Below are 16,313 nucleotides of genomic sequence, written 5' to 3'. Positions count from 1 at the left end.
ACCTTGGTCCATATCCTTCCAAATTATCTAAATGACATTTAAAAAGCCCTAATGTATCTGCCTCTACCACCAACCCTGGAAGTTCATTCCAGACACCTACCACTCCCTTTGTAAAAAACAAATTGCCCCTCACATGCCCCTTGAACTGTCTCCCCTAACCTTAAACGCATGTCACATACTTTTGACGTTTCAACTCTGGGAAAAACCATTTTGACTGTCAGCCCTATTTCCGTATCTCCTGATTGTATAGACTTGCATCAATTCTTCCTCCATCCTCCGCTACTCCACAAAAAAGCAACCTGAGTTTTTTCTCACGTCTCCAAATCCAGGCAGCATCCTGGTAAAGCCCTCTGTACCTCTCCAAAGCCTCCATACCCGTCCTATAATGTGGCGAATAGGAGTGAATACAATACTTTAAGTATGCCTTAACCAAAGTCTTATAAAGTTGCAACATGCCATCCTGACTCTTGTAACCAGTTCCCTGACCAATAAAGGCAAGCATGCCATTTGCCTTCCTGACCACCCTATCTACTTGCATGGTCACGTTCAGGGAGCCATGGTCTTGAATGCCAAGATCCCTTTGAACAACAAAGCTGTTCAGGGTCCTGCCATTACCTACTTTTCCTTAATATTTGAGCTCCCAAAGTGAAACACCTCACCGTTGTATGGATTAAACTTTGCCTTTAATTTCTCTGCCCATATCTGCAATTTATCTTTTTCCTGCTGCATTCTTTGACAACCCTCTACATTATCCACAACTGCACTGAACTTTGTATCATCTGCAAACTTATTAACTCACCAAATTAGATTTTAATCCATGTCACTTACATATATTTGTCCCGCAAACAGAAGGGTTCCAGTGCAGATCCCTGTGGGAAAAAGACAGAAAATGAGGAAAATGCAGAATTCTTGAATAAATGAGGTTTCTTTCAATGACAAAACTATTCTGATGAATAATCTCTGAAGGTGTGATTTTTGTTTTGAAATTAACCCAATATTTTAATTCTCAGTTTACTGATCTTATTGAATATCTAGTACAAACTGCTTGAAAATATTGAATCATTTTAAGTGTTGAGTTCTAACATTAATTATTCTTTAATTGTAATTTCAATTATCACACCATCATGAGAGTTGAATCTATTATTTCTTAGTGCCAGTATCATGATGAAATATTTACACTCGTTTCAGGTCAACACACCTGCAATCAAGCAAAGTTTTCTCACCCAACACTCATAGTAACTATCTCATTCTCTTTCATTTGAATTCTCATATTAATTAAATGATTATTAATCAGTCTTATCAATTAAGAGATGGCTAACTAGTTTTCACATCAATATTTCAGTTCTTTCCAACATATTGTACAATTACATTGCAATAAGGGGTTTCTCATCATTCTTAAATTTGTTATCAGCTATTTTTGTTTCTGATTTCCAGTATCCACAGTTTTTTGCGTTCTTGTATTGATTGTATTTCATTTCAATGCTAACATTTCTATATTTCTGATTATTACAATAAGAGCTAAGTATTTTTCATGTTAAACATTGTATTAATTTCACGTGTTTCTTGTGTATACAAACCAGAATTAACAAATGTTTGCTCTATTCTTTACAATAAATCTTGAATTCTTAGAAATCACAATTTTGTGAAAATGAGGGAAATTATCTTTCGCTTAATAGTCACATTGAATGACTAATGCTTTATTTCCAAGTCATGTGCATTACAAAGCAGTTTAATTTTGAGTACATAAATAACTGCTTCAAACATATTTAATTACTTGATTATCATGAGATTTATATTTGTTTAAGATCATTGTCGCTTCGTTCCAACATTTTTAGAAATTACTAATTCCTTTTATCAGTCCATTACACACTGGAATTGTCGAATACAACCCAGTCTGATTATCACAATAAATATTTGAGCAGTTTTCCCTGTGAGTAACCACAGTAAGTATGTGATTATAGTTCTGCCCTTCTTGCATAGGAACATTATGTAGGGCTCTGGTAATGTCTGTACTGAAAGACCAGGAGGTATGGATTCAATTCCAACCTTCAACAGAGATGTGTCAAAGCACCTCAGAGTTGATTAGAAAATATCTAAGTGTCTACTGAATTGTTTTTCAATCCAACATTTTCTCAACTTGTATCTGTTGTTCATTGTAATGTTCACAATATCTTGAATTTATTTGCTTCCGTTCACTGACTAAACTATGAATGTTATTATGCTGCTTCTAAGTACCTCTCAACTTTTAATAACTTTGCAGTCATAAAGATTCTACAGTGTAAATTACATTTAAGGTAAGGGGGAAAGATTTAAAAGGGATCTGAGGGGCAACTTTTTTCACAAAGTGTGTTTGGCTCACATGGAATGAGCTGTGAGAGGAAAGGCGGTGGCTGGTACAATTATAACATCTAAAAGACTTTTGGACAGTTACATGGATAGAAAACGTCCAGAAGGATATGGAACAAAATGGGGCTAGTTTAGTTTAGGGAACCTGGCCGGGCTGCCTGAATGGCCTGTTTCCGTGCTGTATCAAGCTAGCATTGTACAATTCAAACTTGACTGTGATGGGTAAAGGAGAGAACAAACGGGTGTTGATTCTATTTTGTGTTCATAAAAAAGTGACATGAATTTTAAATAATTTTGTCACAAGAAATAGTTCACTCTTATTGTGATCAGAAATACAATGAATGTGAGCATTGAAGTCAAATATAATTAAAACAATTCAACTGTGTTTATATGGTTAAAATAAAAATTGATATTCACAATCATTGTGAGTTTGTACACTGCCATATCTTCACATTACTTCATGTACTGAGCCATTATTACACATTTATACCCCCTACTGAACTGAACAATAATTAGATGTTAGCAACACTTAGATTTTGAAAATCTATCAGTGCACTTTGAAGAAGGAGAAATTTCTGTAATTTTATCCTGATCGATGATCCAACATTTGTGTCTGAATCAGGAAGAGAGTAAGGAGATAACCAAAGTGAATATCAGAGTGACCACAAGATACAGTCCATGACATTTGATAGAAAAAGGAATTTGCATAATTTCATGGTTATTGAACGTTAATAATTAATTCCCTCCGCAGGTACTGAAACAGTCCAAGTCCAAGTACAACAAGATCTGGACAATATCCAGGTTTGGGCTGACAAGGGGCAAGTAACATACATCCCACACAATGCAGGCAATGACCATCACGTATAAGAAATAATCTAACCACCATCCCTTGACATTCGATGGTGTTGCCATCACTGAACACCCACTATCAACATCCTGGGAATAATCATTGATCAGAAACTGAATTGGTCTCACCACATAAACACAGTGGCTACAAGAGTAATTCAACTGCTGTCTCCTGAAAGCCTGTCCAACAGCTACCAGACACAAGTCAGGAGTGTGATGGAATACTCCCCACTTGCCTGGATAGTGCTGCCCTAACAACACTCAAGAAACTTGATACCATCCAGAACAAAGCAGCCCGCTTGATTGGCACAGCATCCACAAGTATCCACCCCCCCCCCCCCACCACCACTGATGCTCCGTAGCAGCAGTGTATACTATCTACAAGATGCACTGCAGGAATTCACTACCAGCACCTTTCAAACCCATGGCCACTTCCATCGAGAAGGACAAGGGCAGCAGCTAGATGGAAAGACAACTATCTTCAAGTTCCCCTATAAGGTACTAATCACCCCGAATTGGAAAAATATAGCTGTTCCTTCACTGTCGCTGGGTCAAAATCCTGGAAATCCCCACCCCAAAGGTATTGTGCTGTATACCCACAGCAGGTAGGCTGCAGCGGCTCAAGAAGACAGCTCACCACCAATTTCTCAAGGGCAACTAGGGATGGGCAAGAAATGCTGGGCTCAGCCAGTGACACCCACATCACATCAAATATATATTATTATAATGTCTGCAAGATCAAAACAGCTCCACACTGTCCTAGCTGCAATCTCTGCCCCTTATTGAAAAAGATAAAAGAATCTGACCTTGCTCAACTTTCTCATCAAAACCAAGTACAGTATTCACCCCAGCCCTCTCTTATATGAACCAGCAGCATTTCCACCACCAACAGTAGATCCTCTTAAAATATTTTGTCAGTAACTTTTAATTAACTGGTTACTACAATTACAATGCAATCTCTACAAACAGATCAAATACCTTTTATGCAACAACAAATTTTCTAACAACTTTTCTCGATCTCTGTCATTCTTTTTAGTTCGATGAGGTAGGGAGGGATGGAAACACGACAGTGATGTAAGATATATGTAATACAGTGAGACAGGGAAGCTAGTATGGCTCATGTTGACTCTTAGACCCCACACAGTGAAGCAACACATTCACTGCATAATAAACATAACATAACATTTCAACCCCACTCACACCCGGAGTGACAGAAATAAAATGTGGATCGGTTGGACAGGATAGGTTTGTTACAGTTAGAGTTTGGGAGAGTGAGGGGTGACATGACTGAAGTATCTAACATCCTGAATGGTTTGATAAGGTGGATGTGGAAAGGATGTTTCCACTTGTGGGTCATTCCTGAACTAGAGGGAACTGCTTTAAAATTGGGTTCACCCTTTCAGGACAGCGATGATGATATTTGTTTCCCATCAGAGGGCTGTGCAAATTTGGAACTCTCTGCCCAGAAGGTGGGCTCACTGAGTATTTTAAGACACAAGTTGATAGATTCTTGTTAAGGGACGTTGAGGGGAGATGGAATACAAATCACTAACAGATCAGGCCTGGTCTTATTGAATGGTTGGGCTCGAGGGGCCGAATGGTCACCTTCTGCTTCTCTCTCACATGATCCAAGGACTGAGATCTTTGTTTAAAATTCATTCACTGGATGTAGGTGCCACTGGCTGTGGGCAGCATTATTACCCAGAGGGCAAATAAGAGCCAACCACATTGCTGTGGGTCAGGAGTCACATGTAGGCCAGACCAGGTCAGGATGGCAGCTTCCTTCCGTAAAGGACATCAGTGACCCAGATGGGTTTTTCCTGACAATCGAGAATAATTTCATCAATAGACTCATAATTCTAGATGATTATTAAATTCAAGTTCCACATCTGTCGTGGTGGGATTCGAATGAGGGACCCCAGAATATTCACTGGGTCTCTGCATTAACAGTTCAGCAATGATACCACAGGACTGTTCCCGAGCTACAAAGGGTGGGAACCAAAACCTTGATCAAACAGGGAGAATTAAGGAGTGTTGAAGGGAATGGGGGAAGAGAATGACCAAGTTTAGGTTCAAGGCAACAGAAACTAAAGCCACCAACAGGGAGGAGAACAAAGTAAGAAACCCTCACACAGCTGGAATTGGATAAGTGCAGATACCCCAGGGAGGTGTGGAACTACGCAGGGAGGACAGGGTGAAGGCACGGGTAGGTTTAAAAGCAGTGAACCAAATTTTGAAAATATCTTTCTGAACATAATGTAGATCAGGTTAAAACTGAGGTAGGTGTCTGACACAACTTGCTGCAAGGACACAGACAGTAGAATCTGAGGTGATCATGAGGTAATGGAGGTAGAATGTGGGAGACAAGCTGGGACTGTATTGGAATAGTCATGGTGAGAGGGAACAAATGCTGGATGCAGGGTTTCAGCAGCTGATGGACTGACGCTGAGGTGAGCCATCGGAAACTGAGCAAGTGACCACCATCTAATAGGACAGAGAAACTGATCCCTCAGCCTGAAACTGACTGACCACGTGGCTGTCAGTGACTCCAACACAAGTGAATGGAAACATTGCTCAGAGCCTGTTTCTGTAACATTCAACACAACCAGGAAATAAAAAAATGAATAATTAGCTGAAAACAAGGCAACTGCTCTGTTAGAGTCTAAACTATTCAATGTTCAGTTACTGAACATTATTGATTCACAGAATATTCTAACCTGCACAATCACAGTAAAAGGGGAAAGTAAACAACATTCTTGGCAAAGACATAATGAAACAACTGCTTGTATAAAAACAGCTGAGAACAAAGGGGCTGAATCCTCCACAAACTGACAAACACAGATACCATCGGTTTATAGATAGACAATGAAATTCTTCAGAAAAACACTTCCCTGCCGATGGTGTGTGAACTGCCACTTATTTCCTTTGAAAAGAGTCTCTGTTTCCCCTCAGAAAAGCAGGTGTGTCGCGCACTTACAGACTGACTTACAGACAAAGGAACCTGATCTGAGACTCGCAGGTTAATGAAGATATTAGTGACAGTCCATTGCACACAACAAGAGCTTAGACCACAACAGATTCTAGTGAAACCAACAATGCAATGAAAAAGGTGAATTAGTCTTTATAATCATGCAGCCTCTCTCAATCAAATAATCCCAGTCAACCTCCAAACATTTTAAAACTATTAATACCAATGTATACATATTTATTTCCTTCCCTAATTTCCTCCAAAAATATATCTAATTATTCTCTTCAAAGTACATTTTAAATGGTCAATTCATAATCACAATTCATTTCCAATTATTCTTAGAGCAAAACAACTTGCAAACTAAAATAGTTTTCATGTCAATAATGACACTGGAAACTTTGTTATGTAGTTTAACCATATTTCCAAATATTGTTTTGGTTCATTATTGCAGTGAAGCTAAAATTAAAGTCTATTTATTTTCTCTGATATCCTTCCATTACTTTATTCCCTAATAACAATGCCCATGGTGTAATGGGTGACAAGCATTAAAATAAAATCGAATTTTCATTGCAAGAACTGGTACAAATGATCACATATTATTCAGTTCATTCATTGTCGTTGACGTTAAGAGTTATTTTCACTGTATGATCATGTTAAATTCACTTAAATAATCACAGTACAATTCTCACCTCTATAGATCTGTAAAGTGAATGTCAAGTTATAAATATTTCAAGTAAAACCAAATTCACATTTTGTTCTGTGTTATTCCTGGAAGGACAGAATGTGTTACATTATTATGGGGAACAGGAACAAGTGAAGGTGGTGCCTCTCAGACGTGAGGCCTTAAAGCCAAAGGGCCAGCTGGTAGTCACAGTGGGGGATGTACCTAGTGCCCCGCTCTCCTCAGAAGGCAGTGAGGATGGTGACACTGGGTAGAACAGGTTAGATGGTGAAGCGCCCACGTATGGACAGAGGGACGGCAATGGGTGGGATGACCCACTGCCCTGTAAGGCCCAGAAGGCCGTGTCCATGGCACCGCTCGGCATCAAAGCTCAACGTGGCTAGACAGTAGGGAGCAACAAAGGGAACTGACAGAAACCAAACCTGAACCGTTTACCCGGCTGAACGACAGGTGTTGGTGAATGAACACCCAGCCTGATAGAGAAATGGTATTAATGGGCCTTATTGAGACAATATGGATTATTTAATTGAGGTACACAGTCTCACCGAAGATGGTGTCAGCCAAGATCTCTCAGGCCAAGATGCCCTGACGTGTACAGCAGAATCTGTCCCTGCAATGAGAGGGTGGGGGTGTGAGCCGGTTCCCCCCAGTGCACAGCTGATCAGTGCCTCCAGGCATTTACAGATATTGCAGGGACACACTGGGGAGGGGACAGGCTGAATGGGCTAAAATAACCTTGGTGACTCATGGAGCCAAGGGTAATATCGAGGATCATACAGAGAGGAAGCCTGAGGTGTGTAAGGACCACGGGGGATTACCAAACCCCAAAGTGTGATGATGAAATAGGTTTGATGTGTTTAAAAGATGACATGGGACCCCATTTAACTGTAATTATAAACATGGGACTCCCAGTGGGAGATAATTCTAACCAAATGCTGAATTGGTCATGAGAGCTGAGGCAAACGCAGAAACACAGAGGAATAGATTCAATACAGGGAGGGTAATCAGACCCACAATGTTACAAGGGAAGCAGGAAAGGGCACATAGCCAAGGAACGGAGGCAGAGAGAGGGAGATAGATGTTCACATTGTGTGTGGCATGTGCTCACGTAGGCACATGCAGAGCCCATGAATATTTATTGATGCTGTGTTTGCTGTATTAATAAATATTAATACAGGAGCAGCTATATCAGTTACCGATATGGATTTGCCCCCACCCTCTCAATTACTAAAATGAGAGCATTTGGAGAGGGAATCGAGGAAGCTGGATGAAATAATCCGATGCAGATCACCGATATGGCAAAATATACTCAGATATGGGAGTGTGAAACTGAGGAAGGGACCATTCTGGGAGTTGCCATTTTAGAACAGTTCGGAGCAACTATTGATGTAGAGACCTGAACTGTAATATGGGAACAACCTGGACAGGCCTGAGACAGGAAGCAAAGGAGAGGCGACATCTCCAGAGTAGTTACCTTGCAGGGAGACTGGAACAGTCAGGGAATCTGGGGAGTTATAGCTAGGACCCAAACAGCAGTGTGGGGAACTCAAACAGGAATGTGGGTTATTATCTGTGGATCCTGTAAAGATCGAGGGCCCTCTCACTCCCCACACACACAGGATCCCATTAAAGCTGGGGCTGAGGAGGCAGTCATTGTGACAGTAACAGATTGAGAGAAGCAGGGAACAGTCAGACCGACAGTATCCCAGACTAATTCACTGAATCCAGACGGCTCATCCCACCTCACTATTGATTATACCTCCCTCAGTAAATCCGCCACTAAAGAGTATCCTACAGTAGCAAACCACACCACTGTATTTAATGGATTGAAATCGCAACAGGATATAGTCTCAGCCCTTGATATTGTGAATGGGTTCTGGTCCATAATGGCAGAATAAGCTGATGTTTACTATCAAAGGAAAACAGTACACCTGGATCCAGTTACCTCAGGGATCCCATAATATTCCATTATATCCCACCGATGTATGGCTGATGGAGTTAGTCTATTTAATCTTACCAACACCTCATTACCTCAGTTGGTGAGAAAGAACATATCCAAATATTAAACATAGTATTGTGTCAGTTCAGGCAGGCCGGGCTTAAAATTAACCCACAGAGAGTGCAACTGGGAAGGTAAGTAGAGGCGTACCGGGAACATCATATCAGGGAGATCAAATCAGGAAGGCAGAGGGGATAGTCCCATTGGAACAAAAGACCATGATTTTAAAACTATCCATCTGCACATCGCGAAAGGGTAAGGCAAACTTTAGATTGTTTAATTATTGGAGGCCTTTTGTGGAGGCCAGGATTGGCAGAACCATCACAAGCCCTGACAGAAGCACGGACATTAGCCAGGGGTCAGGGAGTCAGCATATTCACAGACAGTCAGCATGCCTTTGGTATTGTTCATGACCATGTGTTGGTCTGGGCTCGGTGAGGGTACATCACCTTGTCTGGGGGCCACAGAGAGCATGAGGAACCGGTCAGAGAGTTAGTGGAAGCAGCTAACTTTCCCAATGAAGCAACAATAATAAAGATTAGAGCTCACAGGAAGTAGAAACCCCACACCAACAGGGCAGTGAGTATGTGGATAAGGCAGGTAAAATACTGACTGAAACAGTGCAGACATTTGAGGAGATGGCAGTGGCAGGAGCTGCAGAAGTGAGAGAGGAAGGTTTAAAGATATTCCAGAAACAGTCCCACAACAGGAGAAAGAGGAATGGGAAAAAGGTGGGGCAGTAATAGGACAAGACAGAGTCTGGATGATCCAGCAGTGCCACCACACTGTATAAGGCAAACATTATTAAAACCATATCATGGGTCAGCCCATATTTAGCAGGATACAATGCAATATCAGATGCTCCACTACAGGGGGAGGCCTGGAACAGGGAGAGATAAAGCAAGGTTTTGTCGAAGGTGTGTAGTGTGTTCACAGTGTGAGCCAGTGAAAGCAATCAGGATAAAATGGAAGCAGCAGGGACCCAGGGGCCCATGGGAACAATTACAGATGGATTTGACACAGACACCCATCCCAATCCCAGGGAAGGAAATCCTGCTGCGTCTTAATAAACAGGTTTACGCAGTGGGTGGAAGCATTCCCCTGCAGATTCTGACCAAGGGACACATGTTACAGGGAACATAGTTAAACAGCTCTGTGGCCTGTTTGGTACTGAACAGAAACCCCATCTCCCATCCCACCCCCAGAGCTCAGGGACAGCAGAAGAAATGAAGCAGACACTGAAAGCTAGTCTGACTAAGGCCCTCCCAGAGACAGGCAGAGATGGGTTAGAGTACTCCCCACCATCCTAATTAAATTAACATCAACCCCAGCAAAGGGAACAAGGCAGTCCCCCTTTGTATTAGTGACCGGACGGACTACGCAGGTGCCACAGGGTGTGGCAGTGGGAGTGCCCGAGATGTCCAATGGCAAGGATAGGGTCAAACAATTCTTGAATGAACTGGCAAAGCAACTGCATGAGCTGAGAGGGGAAGTTGCAGAGGGACAGCGAATCAGAAACTGGGAAAGGGAGCACAGAAATATCCGAGCTAACATTCCAAACCCAGGAGATCAGGTCGAGTGAAAATATTACCGGAAAGCATGAAGGAAACCCAGCCTTACTTGGCTGGGGAAGCCACAGAGTTCTCGAGAGGGAACTCTCCCACCATGCTTAAATGAGGAGCGCTGTATAAAGGTCACCGCGCTGCTAAACTCAGGCTCCTCTTTGATACTTCTCCCAGCAACAGTTGTGCAGGGACATGTTGCTGGCTGGAGGTCTGTGGCCAGTGCATCTGTTCCACAAGGATCAGAACTGGGACATCTGTTGTTTGCAACATATATCAGTGATTAGCAAGAAAATGTAAACAACTGAATTAGCAAGTTTGTAGATGGTACAATTGATGAAGCTGTGAACAGTGAAGAATGTTGTCAAAGGACACAGCAAGAAAGATCAGTTAGAAGGTTATACGGAGAAAATACAGATATATCTGATTTGGACAAATGTGTGGTGATGCATTTTGGGAGGCACATTGCAAGAGGAATGTATACACTAAACGGAAGGGCCCTGAGCAGCATTGATATACAGAGGGATCTTCAGGTGCACGTTCACAGCTCCCTGAAAGTGGTGAAGGAGGTGGATGGCAGGCTTGCCTTCTTCTGTCAGGGGAGTGAATATAAAACTGTAATTAGGCCACCTTTGGGGTATTGTGTGCCGTTTTGATCACCACATAAGGAGGGTGTGGAGGCTTTGGAGAGGTTGAAAACAGGTTTACCAGGATGTTGTCTGGATTGGGAGAGGTTGGAACATCTTGGGTTGTTGTCACTAGAAAGTCAGTGGCTGCGGGGTGAACCAAGAGGCACAGAGTGAATAATCTGACTCTTTTTCCAAGGTGGAAACGACAAATTCTAGAGGCCGTAGGTTTAAGGGGAGAGGGGGGACGTTTAAAGGAAATGAAAACCAAAACAACTGCAGATGCTGTAAACCAAAAACAAAAACATTTTTGTGAAAAGTTCAGCAGGTCTACCAGCATCTGTGAAGAGAAATCAGCGATAACGTTTCTGAGGAAGTGTGACCAGACCCGAAACATTAACTGATTTTTCTTCACAGATGCTGCATGACCTGCTGAGCATTTCCAACAATGTCTGTGCAGGTTTAAAGGAAGTTATGTCGGGCAAGTTTCTTCTCCAGGAGGTGGTCAGTGACTAGAATGTACTTGCCTGAGAGTTGGTAAAAGCAGAAACAATCACAATGTTTAAGAGGCATTTGGGCAGACACATAAGCAGACATGGGTTGGCAGGGATATGGACCATATACAGGCAGATGGAATTAGTTTGGAATGGTATCATGATCCGTACAGACATAGTGGGCCGATTATCCCAGTGCTGTCCTGTTCTGTTTTCCGGGGCGTGTAGAATGTGTCGAGCAAGAGATAATATTTTGAGTGGAATATGTCTCTTCATTAGAACACATAGTAAGTTGATGCATTTTGAGAGAAGCAGTGTAGAAAGGGAATATATATTTGATTGGAACAGACACAGGGAGCAGGACAGCAGGATGGGGGACAATGTGTACAAATCATTTAAGGAGAGAGAACATAAAGTGTTTTGAGTAAACGTATAGGATACTGGGCTTCATTAATAGAGGGAATGATAACAAACTCATGGAATAGATGCTGACCATTGACAAAGCTCTAGTTAGGTCACAGTCAATCATTGCATCCAATTCTGGTCACCAGATTCCTGGTCAGAATGGGGAATTTAAAATACCACAGAGGGGCCAGTTCCATACTTTGCTTTCTTTCAGGATGCATTGGCGACTCAAGGGTTAAACATTCTCCTGCCAAAAGCCTTACTGCTGCATTGTAACAGTACGAGGCCTGTACTCTTACAATACAGACAGAACACCTCAGTAGGGGGAGGCGGACTGTACCTTCAAAATAGAACGCATTGCAGCCACACATGTGGATTCCCCGTAACCCCAGACAGAGGAATTTGCCCTTTCCAGACAAGACTGAGAGCCCTGGGCACAACCCTGTTAAACTGCCTCCCGCTCCCATTGTCTTACCTCCCCTCCATATTAGCATAGGTAAGTGAATCCCCCATTTACTGAAGGAAGAACCCTTCTGCCTTAATCTCTTCCCATCAACACATAATCATGAACAATACGATAATCAGTTTCTGTAATCCATTCACACTTTATCACAGGACATCGCCATTCATCAAGCTTTGTAAGGTCATAATTACCTACTTTAAACTATGTAATGACAATCGCCCATGTGACTGATATGTCTTTGTCTAATTCCTATTAAATATACTGTCTCTGTGGGTAAGGCAGAGATTCATGAAGAACAGTCTCTGCAAGTAGACACTCGGCTACTTTAGAGACATTTTGAAACTCCCGCCAGCTGTCCAATAATAAAACTACTGCTGTTGTGCAGAAAACTTGTCTCGTCTGGATTTGTGGAACAAATTAGACATCAATATTGAATGATATGAGTGATCTTCAGAGTGTGGAGTACAGACTTACTGGTGTGGTTCACTGATGAAGAAAATGCACTCAGTGAATTGATTTGAAGAAATTTGTATTTTCTTTGAATTAAACAAGTTGAATATATTTTTGATAGAGCTATATAAGATTATAACACACCTAGATATAGCAGACAAAAAATATCTGTATTCAATAGGTGATCGCACAAGAATTAAGATCAGATGTAAAGTTTTGATACAGCGGGAGATGAGCAAGTGTTTCTGCTGACTGTATTGGCTGGAAATATGCAGAACATGCTGCCTATTATGGTAGTGCAAGCAGAGAAGATGAATGATTGATAAAAACAATTAGATCAGATCCGAGGGAAATAAAATTGCAGAGTTTGGGGGACGTATGGGGAATGAGAATATTGGATTCTGCTACAGAGAGCCAGCTTGGATTTGATGGGCCTCTCTCTGTGCTATAATGCATTTTATGTGGACTTGCTTAACTTGCTCTGGTCACCGATTAAATTGTCATTGAGGTAAATCTGCTCAGTGTTCCTACTCAGTCTAACACAGGCTGTCCTTCCTCAGCAGGAGATAAAGTTTTACTGCCTTATACTGGGTTCTGGGAGGGGGGAAGGGAGGGGGCGGTGGGTGGGGTGCGTAATGGTGTGTATAACAGTCTGCCAGCACTTATCTGAAATCAAAACACTAGTGCAGCCACACTAGGGACAGACTCTGGAAATGTGGGGAATGCCAGAAGGGAATTCTTTACCCATTCCCACCTGGAAACGGGCCAAACCAGTCAGACTGGGGAGAAGCTGTTCACCTGCTGTGTGTGTGTGTGTGTGTGTGTGTGTGTGTGTGGTGTGGTGGGGGGGGGGGGAGAGGAGGGTAAGGGATTCACTCAGGCAGCCATCCTGCTGAGACACCAATGAATTTACTCATAAACACAACTTGAAGGACTTTTTTTTCTCTTTTCACACCAAGTAATGAACAATGGTATTGGCAGTCCTTCAAGTTATTTTGCGTATAGAGAACTTAGCTTTGGGAATGTTCACAGCATTGTGGAACATGTACACATTCACACTGGGTAGAGACTTTTATTTTCCTTTATTCATTCACAGGATGAGGGTATCGCTGGCCCGGCAGCATTTCCTGCCCATCCCTAATTGCCCAGAGGGCAGGTATGAATCAACCTCATTGCTGTTTATATTGATATTAATCAACACGAATGTCAGACTAAATTAATTATCATCAAACTCAAATCCATTTGATATTCATATATTTACAATCAGTGTTCAATTCACCAAATGTAGCTGAAGATAATAATCTTCAAGTAATTCTAACAGAGAAGATACCTGAATACTTGTTCAGCAAATTAAAGCCTGTTGTGTTTAGATAGTAATAATTTTAAAAAAGTAACTTGAGAATAATGAAAGAAGTTGATTGTTGGGTAACTGATAATCTTGTTTTAATCTGAAGTTAATTTAGGATTAGTTAACAAATGGTAGGGAATCCCAGCCCCATGGAGTGCACATCCAGTTCCATGTGGGAAAACCAGAACACTTCTTGTATCAGCGACAACCACAAGAACACGGAGGTGACACTGGAAATGTCAGGAACACAAGTTAATCCATGATTAAGGTACTGCACTCACTCCGAGTCCCCACGTTGATGTGTTCTCACCAGAGAGGGTACAGAGGAGATTGATCAGAATGTTTCCATGATTGGAGAATGTCTGCTCTGAGGAAAGGTTGGATAAGTTGGGGATGTTTTCAGAGGAGGATGAGCTGAGATTTAATTGAAGTGATAAGATGCTGAGGAATCCAGATCGAGTGAATAGGAAGGAGCTATTCATAACAGAGAGGTCAGAAACTGGAGGTTTTAGATTGAAACTAATTCTCAGAAAGAAGGGGAGTGGATGGTGGGGGGCAGGAACTCACTGATGGGCTTGTAAAGGCAGTAGCCAGCATCACATTAGAATAAAAGGACATGGATGTAACTGAAACGCTGGAACATGCAGGGCTATGGACTAAAGTCTGCAGAATGGGATCATTGCGATTTATTTGACACTTCTCCAGAATATTAAACTCAAGTAAATTTGTCAGTAAGTTACAGCACAGATTGAGGCCACTTTGTCCATCCTGTATGTGTTGGCTGTAATAGAACGATCCAGGTTTTACAGCGTTCTGTACTCACCAATGACAGCAACAATTTCAGACTGTGTACTCTGCCCTCTATGTGATTATGATCTGTTTTTTCAATGTATTTCTTTGGCAGCTGCTCACCTTGCTTCCTTGTTTCTTTCCCAGCCCTAACTCCATTCCCCGTGGCCTTGAGGGATTACATTTCTGCTGCTTAATCTCTCCGGTCTTCCCCCGAGTGACAGACTGTCCTTTTGTCCTTGTCTCACCCCCACCTTGCTCACAACCTGTTACATTTCTGATGGTTCCCAGACCTCTGTAACTTTCACTGCGCCCCCTGGGTCAATGGCATGAGTTTTGAATTCTCTTCCTCATGAGATAATCAGAAATCTTTCCGGTTGCAGTTGCCCCCAGATTTTATTTTGGAAAAAAAAAGAGCATTTGTGTCAGAGTCAAGTGTTTGTGAGCCTTCATCCACAATCCTGAGCACTTAGACATAATATGTGACCCTCCCACAGATGTGCAGGTTTGCTGGATTGGCCATGCTAACACGGCCTGTAGTGTGTAGGTTAGGTGGGTTGGGCTAACCATGGAAAATGTGGGGTTATGGAGGTAGGGTCATTGCAGACTCGATGGACCGAATAGTTTCTTTGTGCGCCTCAGGGATTCTGTGATTCTAACTAGTTGTGATTATCGACACGTTTTCCTCATGCCAGGTTCATTCAGCTCAGGTACACACACTGCCTTTGTGTTTCTGTTGGTTCTCACTCAATCCTTTCCTTCTGTTTTACAGCAATTTCACACTGTATGTGAGGGTGAGAATGAATTTGTCAATACAAATACTCCAACCGAAACCCGCACAGGTCAGGACCTGTTTCTGCTGCTGATGTCGCTCACAGGGAACAGGAAAATAAAGGTTCAGTCATACATCGTACAAGGACACAGAGGTTACAATCACCAGGAACGGGTACACAGCTTAAACCTCTTTTCTCAAGAAATAAAGGACGCTGGAGAGACTGCCTGGTACAAGTAGGAAGCTTTGTGTCTGTATTTTCAGAGATTTGAGGTTGAAATCATTGGATTTGATTCATGTTTCATTGCCCCAGGTCATCAAAGGTGCGATCTAAATGTGCAGCTTTCTTTCTGTCTTTTTGTCTGAGTTAACAATCTGAACCATCTCCTGGGCAGTTAGAATGGATGACAAATGCTGCCCCAGCAAGTGATGCCGTGATCCCATGAACAAACAAAACAATCCAATCGCTGTGGTTAGTTGTGAACTCGCTGGTGTTATTGGAAGGTTTATGGGGTAAAGGGAGAAGAATGGCATTCAGTGAGGTGATCCTTTGGAGAGCTGAT

The 16,313-nt window shown here is 42.1% G+C and overlaps 1 long non-coding RNA gene across 1 annotated transcript in view; it reads right to left on the bottom strand.

The window, feature by feature from the left end:
* Window positions 1-796: 796 nt before the first annotated feature.
* Window positions 797-16,313, bottom strand: part of LOC132812001 (uncharacterized) — a 44,346-nt gene continuing 28,829 nt past the window's right edge. Inside the window, exon 3 of the long non-coding RNA XR_009643442.1 lies at window positions 797-869. This is a non-coding gene — a long non-coding RNA (uncharacterized LOC132812001). The remainder of the gene's footprint in view (window positions 870-16,313) is intronic.

Source organism: Hemiscyllium ocellatum, unplaced genomic scaffold (genome assembly GCF_020745735.1).
Source record: "Hemiscyllium ocellatum isolate sHemOce1 unplaced genomic scaffold, sHemOce1.pat.X.cur. scaffold_2510_pat_ctg1, whole genome shotgun sequence".
Classification (NCBI taxonomy): Eukaryota; Metazoa; Chordata; class Chondrichthyes; order Orectolobiformes; family Hemiscylliidae; genus Hemiscyllium; species Hemiscyllium ocellatum.
The sequence above is the reverse complement of the archived record's forward strand: the minus strand, read 5'-3'. Positions and strand labels throughout refer to the sequence as shown.